Source organism: Phragmites australis, chromosome 4 (assembly GCF_958298935.1).
Source record: "Phragmites australis chromosome 4, lpPhrAust1.1, whole genome shotgun sequence".
In the NCBI taxonomy this organism is placed as follows: Eukaryota; Viridiplantae; Streptophyta; class Magnoliopsida; order Poales; family Poaceae; genus Phragmites; species Phragmites australis.
The window spans coordinates 17,702,337-17,718,397 of NC_084924.1; the positions used below are offsets into that span (position 1 = coordinate 17,702,337).

The following is a 16,061-nucleotide window of genomic DNA, read 5'->3' on the forward strand; positions in this document are numbered from 1 at the left end:
CGGTTCCCGATCGATACCAGCTTATTTTCGTTCCGATAATATCGTTATCGATGTTCTTGTAATATCGACACCATATTCGTTTCCAGCACTATCATTTTCAATTTCACTTAAAAAATATAAAAATAAAAATAATAGAGATTTCTTCCGATCATTTCCAACCGTTTTTATCCCTACTTGCTGTCACTGGTGCCACACCCCGGACCTGTACCGTCAAGGTTTGGGGATAATGAGGCGGCAGCGTGGGCTGGAGAGTTGGGAGACGAGGTGGGGCCCAAGGAGCGGGAAGGGTCGGCGGGCAGCAGCAGTTTAGCCAACGTAATGCGGTCGGGCGGCGGGCCTGGGGCCGAGTGGGTGCGTCCGAAGGCGCGAGGTCGGCGGGCCCGAAGGAGATGGTGAGGAGGCGGTTGCTGGTGCTCAGCTCGGTGACCGCCGGTGTCGCGCACTGCCCCTTCTCCCCGCATGTCGGCTGCTTCTCCCCCGCCGGCCACGCCCGCTCCAGCGTTGGCCCTGCTACCGCCGTCGCCTTTTCCTCGACACGCCGGTTGTCGTTGTCGTCGTCGTCATTCCCTTCGCGCAGCTACTCGGATCTGCCTGGCAGCGATGCGGGATTCCTGGCCGCGGCAAAGCCGCTGCACTGTGGCTGGTGGTACTGGCCGGTCGATCATGCAGAGGCTGTCCTTTCCCGCTGTGTCCACCTCACCCTCTCCTGTGCCCCAAGGCGAGAACTGCTTGTGTTGGAACTTATCTATATCGGAATGCACAGATTCCATGTTCTATTTTACTCGTGATGTCCGAGGCTAAAGGAGACAGTGTTTTAAATCACTTGGAAGTGCATAAAACTTGCATTTGGTATGTTGTTTACTCACAGTTTTGACATGAAGCAGCTGGATTCCTCGTCATCGAGTGCCAGTCCGATTCCTCATCGAGCTCGTCGTCTTCCCCATCGTCTCGTCCTCTCCTCTTCCTGGTCCTAGGGGGCAACAAATTCGTGGGATTTGAGTATTGGAAGAGATTTGAGATAGCAGGTATGGATGGGGAATGCCTGCTCGAGGTGAGGGATCCTAATTGAGTTGGGCAGAGCCAGATTGAGGTATGTTGTACATCTAAATCCCGTTCTTTTCTTTTTCTGTCTGCTGTCATTGATGCCATAGCTGACCAGCAGAGCTTCTTACCTAATGATTTATCGATGTATTGGTTAATCTAATGCTCCAGTCATTGATGCCATAGCTGACCAGCAGAGCTTCTTACCTAATGATGATTTATCGATGTGTTGGTTAATCTAATGCTCCATGACAGCTAAGGGATACTTTCTAATAAGACACTAGGAGGGCAGGGGAACATGATTCTTTTTTTAATCTTGTTACAGAAGCATTCTAATCTACTTCTGTAATTGCTCATTCGAATTCAGGCATGCTACAATTTGTAATAAACACATCATTCATATTTAGCAGATTTTTGTTGTGCCCCTGTTACGGAGTTACATGTTGGTCTTATTATTTTGCCAGATGCCATGTCCTTCGGTGAACAAGAGACAAGATTCATGCTTGAGTTACGGTACATCTAACTCACGAACCTGCATCTTACAAGTTCAATAGAGAAGATGATCTTCAGTGAATCAACATTATATATTATACCTTGATGATTTGTGATCAGGTCCCAGCAGTAACTTTATTAATTTGGCATTGGTTCGATTTGAACATCTGACTTCAAAAGCAGGCTGTAACGAATGTGAAGTAACACAAATAGTTGTTTCCTCTGATTTCTCATACTGCCGAAAGGAAGAGAAAGAAAGGCGTTGCTTGCTTAACAGGATGGTAATCTCACCTAAAATTTTGCAGTTGCTTGCTTAACACAAATAGTTGTTGTTTCCTCTCATTTCTAATACCTAAATTTTGGCTGTTCCTTGCTTAACAGGATGGTAACATCTGACTTCTAATACTTCCGGAATTGGACCAAGCAGAAAGTAAATAGGTGAACACGATCTTTTAGTTTGTTCTGTACATACCTGCAATACATATGGTGTATGAAAATGTTGATTTACCTTCTGTTGTGTCAGCATATAAATTTGTGATTAATGCCTCAATTTAATCCCTCGTGCATATTTGTGATGCATGCATACGCGTCGCATCCTGTTTCTAGAAAAAAAATGATATCTTGCTTTGTCATTGTTAATGAAAGAATGGAGTGGAGATTTCCTTTCATGTATAAGAGCAAATCCATGTATAAGATTGCTCATGAGCCTGCTTATTCTGATCCAATTCTAAAAATTGGAAGGAGACCCTCTAGCTGTTATAAAGTTCAGCTGAACTGATATAGTAGTTATTTCATTTCCACAGGCAACCAATTCTATTGTACGGGCATGGAGAGAGAGGAGGGTGGAGGAAAATTTGAAGAACCATGTGGACCTTTGCAGGATGCTTGACATTGTAGCGTCTGGAGACGGGTACATGCTTACGATTTTCCTATATGTCTTGAGTGCTCTCTCATGGCTAATATTGCTTCATCAAGACTGTTTCAAAGTTTAGATGATCACCCATTTCTTTACTTCTGATTATTTTTGGAATAACTTGCTTATCTTCCTTGCTGCAATCCTTGAACGGCTGCATATGATTTTGTGCTGCCTCCTGTATAACGTTGTATTCCTATCTTAAGAACTAGGAGACTGTTTAATGCCTTTCATAATGTGATATCACAGGCTATTGGGATATATTAAATATGCAATTATGCACAATCCCATGATTGGTATTGTGTTTTGTTTCTTATTTTTGAGGATGGCTCTCATAATCTGTTTCCTATTCAATCAATTTCTGGAAGTGCTGACCTAGATGGTGGAAGGGGTTACTATTTGAAGAAAGGTGTCCTCCTGAACCTGACATTGATAAATTTTGGGCTAGCTTTCCTGAGGAAACGATTTGAGCCAATGCAAACTCCCTTTTTCATGAGAAAGGAAACTATGGGAAAATGTGCGCAGGTGGCCCAGTTCGACGAGCTTTACAAAGTAAGGCGGATGAAATATTCCCTGCTTGCAAATCATGTAGTATGACTTTACATTGGTTAAATTATGCTTTTGTACTTTTCTTTTTAGGAAAGTAATTGCTCTATCAATTTACCATCATATGTTCACAACTTATATGTTCGCACGCATGCTGCATGGTTTCACATCTTCACCACTGCAAATCTGGATGCATGCAGGACATGTGAATATGTCTGTGTTCCTTCTGTAGTTTTCCTGTTGAGACGTGTGCCTGCAGCTGCAGGCGACCGAATGGAGCATAAGACGAGTTCATTTGGATGAAGAAAATGACGAGGGGTATGCATGTCTATATACCTTGGCACCGTCTGATCTAGTCTCTCCGACGGTCCAAATTTGTGGTGGACGAACCTCTGAATTACATTACATAGGCTTCAAAATTCTGTCCTGATGCTTCTACGTAGTAGCATATATCCATGTTTGGCTGACTCCTTTTTTTGGGTTTGTTTTCTCAACTACAGTACATTCTTGAGAATGTGGGCCGAATATCCAGACAGGCCAGCTTCATCGTTCCAGGCAATCTCCGTAGCGCAGGGATTATGGACTGGGGTTATTATTTAGCCCGACTCATGAAATGCTGCTAGACGTTATTCACATGGAGTCGAACAGTAGATGCATGGGAGCGAAATATATCACCTAGGCTGCGCTTCACGAACGCCGCTCACCTCCTTAACATATTACGTCGGCCGAGGTGGCCGCAGTGCAGTGCAAACCCAAAAGGCAGCTGCCTGTACGCATACATGCTGGCAAATCCAGGCTGCATTTAGTTGTTGTTTGATGTTTCTTATTTTCCGTTCTTTTAGGTGATGTTTGAATACTCACCACAGTAAAATAAATAGTTTCGAAGAGTTGATTCTCTCATCCAACGAAATACAATCTAACTGGCAAAAAAATGTACCCTTAGCAGGTTGAATTAGATCCAAAGGTTAGCGAAAAAGTTCACGCAATTAGTTGAATAAGTTCCAAGGGTATTGACAAAAGTTCATATAATTGGTTGAATAAATTCTGAAGGTTAGTTAAAAACTTCCCGTGATTGGTTGACTAAGTTCCAAGCGTATTGACAAAAGTTCCCATAATTAGTAAAATAAGTTTGTACCAGTTAGTAACAAAAGTTTAATAGGTTCCAAATGTAATTGAAAAGTTGTTGTAATTGATTAAATAAATTCAAAAAGTTATTAAAAGAGTTCCAGTAGAAAATAAATAAAATACCTACACTAATTAAAAGAAAAATAAATCCTAAAAATGTATGAAGAAAGAAAAAAATCAAAAGAAAAAATAAACAAAAGGAAAATGAAATACTAAAAACGGTAGGGAAGACAATGCTAAAGAAATTTGCAAAATAAGAGAAAGAAGCCTCTATCTACTATGCTACTAGCCCATGGATCCGCCTAAGAAGAAGAAGGCGGCAATGTGAAAAGGGTTGGCCAAGAAAAAAAAAACGATCAGGCCAGCCCAAATAACACTTAATGAACACCAAGCGGGACATGTTATTTGCCACGCAAGCGGCATATAACATTTCGGTAGATACATATGCGTGATACATAAGAAAATGTTTAAAAAGAAGACACACTTTACAAAGCTTCGATGAGCTTTGGGGCTTCTTTCTTTCTTTAGGCCCGTAGGCTCTGATTGCAGTGAGAGTCAACAAGAAGCTAAGGGCCTGTTTGTTTCAGCTAGAGATTCTGAAAAGCAGCTTATAAAAACTGGATTGTTAAAAGCTGGATTGTGAAAAGCTGGATTGTGAAAAGTTTTTAGACTGTAGATTCTAAAAAAATTTAATGGACAGTTTAGTAAAATGGACTTTCACAATCTATCAAAAGCTGAGGAAAACCAGCTTCTCAGATTCTCACAATCCAACCAGCAGATTTTAAAAAGCTATAACCAAAAACTGCCTGTTTGTTTCAGCTTCGGATTATAAAAGCTGAAAGCCAGAATCCGAAGCTGAAACAAACAGGGCCTAAGCCGCCAGAACCTAAGGAAGATAGTCGTGAATTTGAAGCTAGCCTACCATGGTGAGTCACTCACAACGACCGAACCATTGATTGCGAGAGAGTGACAAGTGGAATCCAGATCACCCCGACCCAACCAGATTTTGCATCTCACGCATACAAACACTTTGATCAACTTAGGGTCAGTTGATAGGGTTCTGAATTTTTGTAGAAATATTTCTCTTGTAAATCAAAATCGCTTTGTGCAATATTTTGGCTAGTTAGATAGATTCTTATGTTTGAGAGATGATGATAGTTAAATGAGAGAAAATAATTTAGAAACAGGAGAAACTACATTTTATCTAGGTACCTTCGATTCCTCTTCTTGTGTACTCCAGGAAAAGGCTTCGCGTCAGAAGTGATGTTGCTCCGAGTACCACCAGTCAGGTGCTCCCCTTACTCCCCCAGGTGATTCCTCTGCCGGTCCACGCTGAGTTAGCCTCCAGTGTCGAAGAGGAGTACAACGTCACATCTTCTTCTGATGGACAAGCGATGTCAGTGCGAACCGCGAATCAACAAGTTTGCACGTATTCTCAGAATATGCAGCAGATGCGTCCGTCTGAAATGATCACTGTGGATGAATTTTTAGGCTCCATCACCACTCCCTTGCAACCTCCCTTAATCAGTCCCACCCCAGTTGCTCATGCTCTTTCCACCAACACACAAGAGCTCTGTTTTACAGACTCGCCCAGGCGCAGTGACAGATTGGCCAGAAAAAGCGCGCCGGGCAAAGGTCAACTCCAGTTAGCGCAGGAAATCTTGGCAAAAAAACTAGGAACATTAGAACCCTCTTCGCGTTCTGATGTTGATCTCATGACTTCTTATGCGCAGCGTTTTGTCCAACCGCTTACCAAGGAAGCTTGTGAGGTTATTAAAGCCCTCGTAGATAAAGGAAAACAACCCCTAAAGAAGTTTGGAAAGGTTAGGGACCAGCCGCGGTGGTGGGGAACCCGGCGTAATGCGTCATCCACGTCCGGCCAGCTCGTCGTTAGTGTCTGTCATGGGGCGAAGGCTACACCTCTCCCATTTTCAGTCTAGGTGTTGCGTTCTCAGTTTCCGGTCTTGGCTGTTCATTATCTGCTTCGCAGCTGGGGTTCAAGTCATGAATATCATTCCTATACTGTGTGGACTTTGTATTTCTGGCGCCTCCGTTGAGCTGCTTTGGTGTGCTTTGCCGGCGCTCAGTTATCTGCTGCTTGTTGTGGTCTCTACAGTGCGATACGCCACTTCGCTTATCAAAATGCTAGGTCTCCCTATGACTGATTGGCTAACTCTCATGCATCCGAGCTATATTGTTGTCAAGCCGCTCTGCGTTGCTTCCCATATTCTCTATGTCACAACATAATTGTCAAATATTGTGCTGGAATGTCAGGGGGCTCAATTCGGCCGCCAAGAGAGCGAGCATCAAAAACCTTGTGATATCGACCAGAGCGTCCATAATATGTCTTCAAGAAACCAAGTTGTAGGCGTGGTCCATTGCTTTAGTTTTAGAGACCTTAGGACCGAATTTCACAAGATTCTATGCCGCCCTTCCCGCCAATGGTACAAGTGGAGGTATTTTGTTGGCCTGTGATGAAACCTTCTTTTCTTTATCAGATCCTATTATCACTGAGCACACTGTTTCGGCCATCATCACCATGTTAGCTGAAAACAAATCCTGGTCCTTGACCTCTGTGTATGGACCGCAGAGTGATGATGAGAAATCTATTTTCTTGGAGGAACTCGTCTCCCTGATGCCCCTCATGAAGCCTGAGTGGATGATCAATGGAGATTTTAACCTCATTTACCAAGCCCAGGACAAGAGCAATAACCGTTTGAATCTTCGTATGATGAGAAAATTCAGGAAAGCACTTGATGATATGAATCTCAAGGAGCTTGAACTTCATGGGCGCAAATTCACATGGAGCAACGATCAGATCAATCCCACCATGACAAGAATTGATCGTTTCTTTTGTTCAACAGATTGGGATCTGATTTTCCCGGCGGCCTACCTGTCGGCTATATCGTCTAGTGAATTCGACCACAGTGCGCTATTGCTCAATGGAGACACCCTTCTACATCAGTACGAGGGATTCAGATTGGAATCCTTTTGTGTGGGGTTGCCGGGCTTCAGAGAGATGATTTCAACGGCCTGGCATCAGCCAGTGCTTGTCTCCGACGCCATCCTTCGTATGCATGTTAAGCTGAACCGTACTGCAAAAGCTCTTAAGCTCTGGAGGAAGGAAAACGTTGGAGATTTAAAGTTGCGCCTTCTCATTTCTAGAGAAGTTATCCACAGGCTCGATGTTGCGCAGGAGTCGCGAGTGCTCTCAGAAGATGAAAGAAAGTTAAGATCTTGGCTCAAGGAGAAATTAACAGGACTCGCTGCAATGGAGAAGGCACGTGCTAGACAACACTCGCGCATGACAATGATCAAGAAATCTGACGCAAACACAAGATTTTTTCACATCAAAGCAAATGGAAGGAGAAGAAAGAAATTTATCCCAGCTATAAGCTCTGTCGATGAGATTGCAACCTCTCACAACCATAAGGAGGCCTTACTGTATAGGCACTTTGTCGAACATCTGGGTACAAGCAAAACAAGGGAGCTTGCACTAGATTGGGCTGCACTGAATTATCAATCTCATGATCTATCAGATTTAGAAGCCCCCTTTGAAGAGGAAGAAATATACTCGGTTATAAAAGGTTTGCACTCGGAAAAGGCCCTGGGGCCGGATGGGTTCGTTGGTTTGTTCTACAAAACCTACTGGGATACTATCAAAAGTGATTTAATGGAAGCTCTCAATAATTTCCACAAGTTGGGCTCAGACAAGCTACATCTAATCAACGATGCGAACATTGTGTTGCTGCCCAAAAAGGATGGAGCCTTCTCTGTCGGTGATTATAGACCGATAAGCTTGATCAATATTTTATCTAAGGTAATCACAAAGTTGCTGGCAAACAGATTATCTCCCCGTCTCAATGAGCTGGTGCTGATAAGTCAAAGTGCATTTATAAAGAGGAGATGTATACATGATAACTTCTTGTATGTTCAAAGGGTTATTCAAGCGCTGCACAGAACCAAGCATCCGGCCCTCCTTATCAAATTAGACATCTCTAAAGCATTTGACTCAATCAATTGGTCGTACTTGATTGAAGTCCTTCAGGCGATGGGCTTTGGACAAAAATGAAGAGACTGGATCTCGGCGTTGCTTGCGACTTCCTCCTCAAGAGTTATCCTAAATGGGACTCGAGGACCGCAGTTCTGTCATGCCCGAGGTTTGAGACAGGGAGACCCGCTCTCGCCCATGCTTTTCCTGCTTGCAATTGATCCCCTTCAAAGAATCATTTCTGCTGCAGCGGACAAGAACACTCTTAGACCAATCCTGCCTAGAGCAGCACATCTTCGCTGTTCCCTTTATGCGGACGATGCGGCCATCTTCGCTGCACCGGACGGATTTGAGTTGAACGTCCTTCGACGGATTCTAGATACTTTTGGTAAATGTTTGGGATTAGTAACAAACTTGCAAAAGACTGAAATCTTCCCAATTTGATGCAATGACCTGAATCTAGAGGAGCTTCTAGCTGGTTTCCAGGGAAAGGTTGGTAACTTCCCTTGCAAATATCTTGGTTTGCCTCTCCACACTAGACGGCTAAGAAGAGTGGATGTACAACCTCTTATTGACAAGATTGGGAGCAAATTGCCAGGATGGCAAGGTAGACATTTCACAATGGCGGGCCGTGAGACTTTGGTCAAGTCTGTGTTATCTTCGCAATCTACATATCATTTCACTGTCTTGCCTTTACAGAAATGGTTGCAAAAGAAAATCGATCGCATACGACGAAGCTTCCTTTGGAGAGGTGATGAACCAGACAAGGCATGTTGGGGTCATTGCCTAGTGAATTGGCCAACAGTTACAAAACCAAAAGACCAGGGAGGTTTAGGAATATCAGACCTTCAGAAATTTGCTCGTGCTTTGAGGGTTCGTTGGTTATGGCTTGATTGGCAGGACGATGATCGCCCATGGAAGGGCCTCCCGTTACCGTGTGATCAGGTGGATCATGCCCTTTTCAATGCGTCCACCATTGTTTCAGTTGGAAATGGTGTAAAGGCCGATTTTTGGAATTCAAGTTGGCTTTATGGACAAGCTCCAAAAAATATTGCTCCTCTGATCTTTCATAAATCGAAGAGAAAAAACTTTAAGGTCAAGCAAGGGCTCCGTGAATATCAGTGGCTCTCATACATCAGGGAAATCTCAACAGAGGAGGAGCTATCTCAGATTGCATCCTTATGGGGTCAGATTGCGCATATACAACTTGTGGAGGATCAACCGGATTCAATATCCTGGCGATGGACCGAGAATGGTCAGTACACTGCCAATAGTGCCTATAAGATCCAATTCCAGGGGACTTTAACGAAACGTGATATGTCTGCCGTTTCGAAAGCAAAAGCACAACCGAAATGCAAAACCTTTGCATGGATCATGTTGCAACACAAGATTTTAACTGTGGATAATCTAGCAAAGCGAGGATGGACCCATGACCAATCATGTCATCTATGCGATCAAGAACACAAAACTTCCATGCACCTCTGCAAGGATTGTGTTTTCACACGTGAGGTGTGGCACCATCTGTCAGGCTGGCTTCACCTTTCTAACCTCCCACCATTTGAGCGTTTTCGATCCCCATATGGTTGGTGGCGTGCGGCTTTGAGAAAGATAGACAAGCTGCTGAGATACCAGTTCAGTGCTCTTGTGCTCGTTTTCTGGTGGAATATATGGAAAGAGAGGAATGCAAGGGTTTTTCGAGCAACGAGCAAAACAGCATTTGAGGTGGTGGGTTCCATTAAGGAAGAAGCGGTTCTCTATTGCTCTGCGCACGCTTTAGGGGCTAGGAGCAGACTTTGAGTTCTTTGTTTCTTTGAGCGGTGGTTTTCTCTTTAGTTGGCTGTAGCGCGGTTATTTTTAATTTTCTTCTGCTGGAACTGGTCCTTCAATTTTCTGGCACTAAGTTGTCTCACTTTTTTCTTTGTAAACCTTCTTTTACTTCTAGTCTAATAAAAACGACAGACCTCCTGCCGTCCTTTCTTAAAAAAAAATATTTTATCTATTTCTCCCTCGAAATGTAAAAAATAGAAACGTTTTTCCATTTCGAATTCAAACCAATTGCCAAAAGCCCGTTTTATAAGGATTTCACTGATTTTGGCTAGAATTCGAAACATTTCTCACATCAAACAGAGCCTAAGGAACTAGACTAGGCTAGTGCAGTAACCATGGCTTTTTGGTGATAGCGAAGCCAGAGGTACGGGTGCTTCTATGCTCCCAGACAAACGATCGAAACAGCACAAATATATCTTAACAGAGAGATGCGGCTTAGCGAGCGAGACACGGCGAGGAAGTCACTCCAACTTGGACGGGGCGGCCTCCCTCTGTAGCCGGCAGCCACGTTCGGCGAGGCGCCACATTTCCGGCCAGGTCGCCCGCGGCTGGGGACAAGGCCCTCTTACTTTAACCCCAGCGCCACATGATGTCAAATAAGTTCGTTGCAGCAATGTTTTATATATGGGGTTCCATTGTTCTCTTCTTCAGATGTACACCGATTGCTTTGTTTCGTTCTTTTCCCTTGAGGAATTGTTTATTTAAGTGGTACTGATCCTATTTGCTTAAGAATAATTAGTGGCATCCTATGTGGAATCATTCCTAAGCACTCTAGTGCATGCATGCATGCATGTGAATGCATCTCTTTTATTCTCTCTCTTTGGATGCTCCTGCTTATTTAGTTTAAATATTCTTATAGATGTTTTTTAATTTATTAATTCTTGAGGTTACAGAAACGTTAGAAGCAGTATTGTAAGAGTGGGCAGGTATGGTTCGTTGGGCGGGCCTAACTGTAACTGTCTTGGGAAATAAAATGTATGTCAATGTCAACCTTTGTTTTTGTTCTCTTGGTACTCTCTTTATTCTTTTTAACTTTCTGTGGTTTCCATGATTCGTATTTGACCATTACTTTTTAAATAATTTGGAGAAAAATATAATTTTAGTAGCATTTTCAAACACAAATACAGTCACACAGTTTTCATACAGCAAGTCTTGACATTTTTTAACATATTAATGAACAAACTTTAGAAAGTATAACGGGACGAATTCTAGAACTCAAAGAAAATAAACAGAGGAAGTAAACTTAAAGCTAGGATCACGGTATCGAATTGGATAGTCGTGGCATAAAGTTCTACGCGCATCTATATATGCTAGAAGCTAGAAGATGGTGCAATCGGTGTAGATTATGGATTCACATATGTAGATCAGAGAGGTCCATGTGGTGTGAGTGAACGTGAGATGCCCATTAATATTAGAGGATGGTGGACAAGAGGGGCACATATATTGCCCATGATAGTGATTCATGACTTTGTCTGCTATCGAGTAGCTTCGTCGGTTCTTTTTTTATTCGTCATTTTTTTAGAGACATGAGGATGTTCAATAGAAAAAAGCTACAAAATCATCGCATGTCCATATTATAATTTATGCCTCTTGCTAACTCAATAAATATGTCTACCTTATATATAATTGAACAAACCTATCTTCAATGTTAATAACCATTGAAAAAGGTAGCTAGTGTTTTAAATTGGTGTAACATATTTGGTTAATCGTATCTCATGGAAACCTCAAAGATATAAATAATCACTCTACCACTGCTAGAACATCAAACTGAAGAAAAGAATGCAGCAGTATTCTATTATAAGAAAAAAGAAGAAGGGTCAGAACATGAAAGATGCAACCATGTCTATGTTTCCTAGGTCAATTTTCTTTGTAAATGTTGTTTGCACAATTCAAGTACATGAGACAATCCAGAGTTCATTGCTCCCTGCACTACAAGATTTCTAATGCTTACCCACAATTATTTATGAGTGGCCAACAGTTCTTGTACTTATCAGTATTTTTCTCAAGTGATCGATAGCCAGTATAAGGGCCTGTTTGTTTCAGCTGGAGATTCTGAAAAGCAGCTTATAAAAGCTGGATTGTGAAAAGCTGGATTGTAAAAAGCTGGATTGTGAAAAACTTTTAGATTGTAAATTCTAAAAAACTTTGATGGACAGTTTAGTAAAATGGACTTTCACAATCTATCAAAAGCTGAGAAAAACCAGCTTCTCAGATTCCCACAATCCAACCAGCAGATTTTAAAAAGCTATAACCAAAAGCTGTCTGTTTGTTTCAGCTTCGGATTGTAAAAGCTGAAAGCCACAATCCGAAGCTAAAACAAGCAAGCCCTAATTCGTACCTTTCCTGTTAGTTTTGGCAAATTACCAACAGGATAATTCCCAACAAATTCATTATCCACAAATATGGTAGTTAATTAACCAAATATATTAGAAACCATGGCCGCTTGTATAGAAATCATCGGGAAAAATTGTTACTCTTGCAGTGCTGCATTAAAAATAAGTGAGGCTTTTGTATTGGTTCAGTGTCAAATACAAATAGTATGAAATGTCCATGGTGACATATCAGCAACAAAATCTACAAATAATAGTCACTATTGATAGGACAAACTAAACCACGACACAAATAAACAATGAAGCATGTACCAACTTGCACTGAGAAATATTGAACTCCATCCTAGACTACATATCAAACATTTTTTGCCAATAACTAGACATCAAGCTTCTTCTACATGACAACTTTCGTCCGAAGTCACACAACAACAGTGATAAATAAGAGAGCTTATAAGACTATGTGCAAATAGGATGATTACATGAATATATTATATCGTACCCATAAATGAATTTTCATGTAGTAATACTGGGTGTCCCTTAACAGGTTGATCTCGTCACATGCATACATCCGCATGCCTATGTTGAAATAATCCTTGTCCATAGGCTTAAGCTAATCGAGTGAGACTTCGAGCTTTGAATCCATTCTTTCCTATAAAACAATGTGTTGCATTAGGTGCAACAACAAATAAGAATAATCTATGTAGACAATAGATATTATATGGAATTAGATAGATATACCTCAAAGTCTCAACATGGTCTATAGACATGACAAATTTGCAAAGCCCGCCTACTAACTCATATGCATTTGTCGGTATGATGGCAGTGGTAAGAACACACATTAACGATTGATCTTCAAAATGTTCTGACTTTGCAGTTTGCAATGCTTGGCAGCACTATCTACAATCACAACATCATCTGAACTTTTTTCTTCTTCGCTGTCATGTTCAGAATCCGATCGTTCTTTCCTTGTGTTCAGTTTTGAGTCCAACAAAATCACTGCTAATTTTTGTTAGAAATTCATCATATCACACTAAAAATTGTAATAAATATTAATCATTTATCTGAATACGCGAGCCACACTATCAGATAGTGTTACTCCATATAGTTTAGCATGAACAGACCACAAGAGACGATATAGTATTGCAGAAACTTCATACAATTATTTATTTTATTTAATCAATCAATAAAAGGTAATTATTTTAGCAATCAACGGTGTTTTAGCGTACCTGTCAGTCTGCATTGCATGCAGGAATTTCTCTACAATAGGTAATGTTCCAACCCTAAAGTCTTGCCACTTGTGGTTTTTAAGCTCTTTCAATTGTGATGCAACATTTATTTGTTTCACTAATTCACTTAGCTGTTATATGGAAACAATAGTATCCGAGCTAAGATAATAACAAAATGTCTTCTTATCTTACAAAGAAAAAAGGGTATTAAAGTTATGAATACTAACAATAAGATTGAGATTGTTGTGGTCCATTGTAGGGCTTAGCGAGTCGAGAACATGTATCTCCCGTTTTTGGGCGTTCACAATAGCTATGTACCAATGGCATCATGTGATGTTAATTGGAATGAATACCTAAAGCAAATATTTGTTGTAAGCATTAGACACTGATATATTAACATAAAATTGATAAATATGGTGTTGATTGTTACTATGTCACGCTTCAGATAATTATCCACCCTTTTTTCGATGGTGTCATGGCTATCATCTATTTTGTCCATCAGAAGCTTTCTATCACGCTTTAGAATGCTAGAATATAAGTATACTCTAGGAATACTTTTGTGCCAGCCCTATAACATTGATGCTCTTCAGCCCTTATACAATGTATATATATATGCTTATGACATGTACTAACAAAAATGTTGGAGAGGAGACAATAGCCATAATTGACACTATGTACGTATGCCTAATAAATTATTTTTTCAGCACTCTAATTTATAACTTAAGATGAATTCTTTTACAAGAATAGGTGAACTAATAGGTAGTTGTAAAGTGTGGGATGCTACAAGATCAAAGTTAAGAAGAGTGACACAGACTACTGAAACAATGCAATTTAGTTTGACTGGGAATCTTGGTTAGTGCCCTTACATTTTCATATAAAGGTTTAACCACTAAGTTGTGATCAATACTGCAGTGCTACCTGTAGCTTACCAACCAATCATCCTGCATGTTCTTAGAACTTACAATGGTATATGACTTTTCATCAATAAAGCAAAACTTTATAATGCACAAGAAGTCTACCTATAGCTTCAAAAGCTCTTGACAGCATGAACTGGTCAATATATTAGGGCATGTCTTCAATGCCTGTCCAAACTGCAAGGTTCGAAAGGAAGCAGCAAAGGAACACATTATTAATTTTCAAGAGTGGTAACAGGAAAATATTACATCATAGAAAGTCATGTTTGCATAGTACTTATTTGAGAGAAGAGTGTCGAGTACATATTTGAGAGAAAAACAAAAAGAACACAAAAAATAGTGTTATTGATAAGCGTGAAAATTTCTACAAAGCCTAACACTATTGGTGGTGTCATAGTCTGTAGGTTAGGACACATTGTAAAAGCATTTGTAACCATCCTGCTCTTGAGTATTTCATTGAAATTTGAATGACATAAAGCTTTATTAAAACCAGGCAAACCCAAACATATAGTTATTTCAGTATCAACATCCAGATCTATTCCTCAGTAAAATCTATAAACCAGAAAAGGATAAAATATGATCAGATTCTGATATGCAGAACTCAGCTATGCTACTAATATATGTGGAGCATAGGGCATAGATGTGACATATTCTTTATGAAAAACAATGAGTTCTCCTGCTTTTTAGACTGATGATATGCTGCATGAACTTTAGATAAACATAAGATGAATTCTGCTCTCGTTGAATCGTCCAATGAGCAGAAAATCGAAGTAAACAAACTGAAAGGTTATGAAATTCCAAATCAATAACATGTACACGTTAAGGCAGCACTACTACAAAAACCCCTATAAATGGCACACATTACAGTCGGTTACTTACAAGCTGGCAGTAATGGAGTATAACAGCTACTTCATATCAATGACCGACACTAAAAGTTCATCCAAAAAGAACTGATCTTAATAATTGACTATCATTACCGGTTCTAGCCATGAACCGACAGTGAATCTTGACTAAACACTGCTGGTTGTAGCCACGAACCAGCAATGATAGTGCATCAAGTATCATTGCCAGTTCGTATTATGAACCAACAGTGATAATGGATAATAACTCATCTTAAAAAATTAATAATTTTTTCATATGAAGTCTGATGGTAACAAACTTTACATAAAAATTCTAGTTCTCGACGAGATCTATAACTTTATAATTGATCACTTCTTTATTTGAAACCATATAGATGCACATACACATGAGCATGGCTGACCACACTCATTTGTGCTCGTGCTCGTTCGCGCATGTACCACAGCTGACCACGACATGAATGAGCACGAGCACGAATGAACGTGGTCAGCCATGCTCGTGCTACGTGTGTGTTCAAATTTTTTATTTAACTCTTGATTTTATTTGGGAGTAGAAGAGTGGTCCAAAAATTTTAAATAATGTTATGAGCAAATAGAGCTCACTAGCAATCCATTTTAATTGATTTGATCCAAAAATCCTAAGCCAATATTTAATTAAAACTCTCCAAAGAATCCTAGTTTTATAACTTCTAGCAATTTTTAATGACTCAAATAAATTCCAAAAAATTAGGGAATACATTTTTAATGGTGGATCTCCGAAATAGACACCAAGTTGGCGGGTTAGTGATAGTTTGCCCAA

The 16,061-nt window shown here is 40.6% G+C and overlaps 1 long non-coding RNA gene across 7 annotated transcripts; it reads left to right on the forward strand.

Moving 5' to 3' along the window:
• Positions 1-202: 202 nt before the first annotated feature.
• Positions 203-3,898, forward strand: LOC133915852 (uncharacterized). 7 transcript variants are annotated; one of them, XR_009909402.1, is made up of 6 exons: positions 203-1,090; positions 1,506-1,554; positions 1,654-1,814; positions 1,915-1,971; positions 2,337-3,310; positions 3,493-3,898. It is a non-coding gene; the product is annotated as an uncharacterized LOC133915852 (long non-coding RNA). The 7 variants fall into 7 exon arrangements; XR_009909401.1 differs by having other exon boundaries at positions 1,506-1,814; positions 2,337-2,998; positions 3,193-3,310; positions 3,493-3,896; XR_009909405.1 differs by having other exon boundaries at positions 1,506-1,814; positions 2,337-2,998; positions 3,225-3,310; positions 3,493-3,896.
• Positions 3,899-16,061: the final 12,163 nt, after the last annotated feature.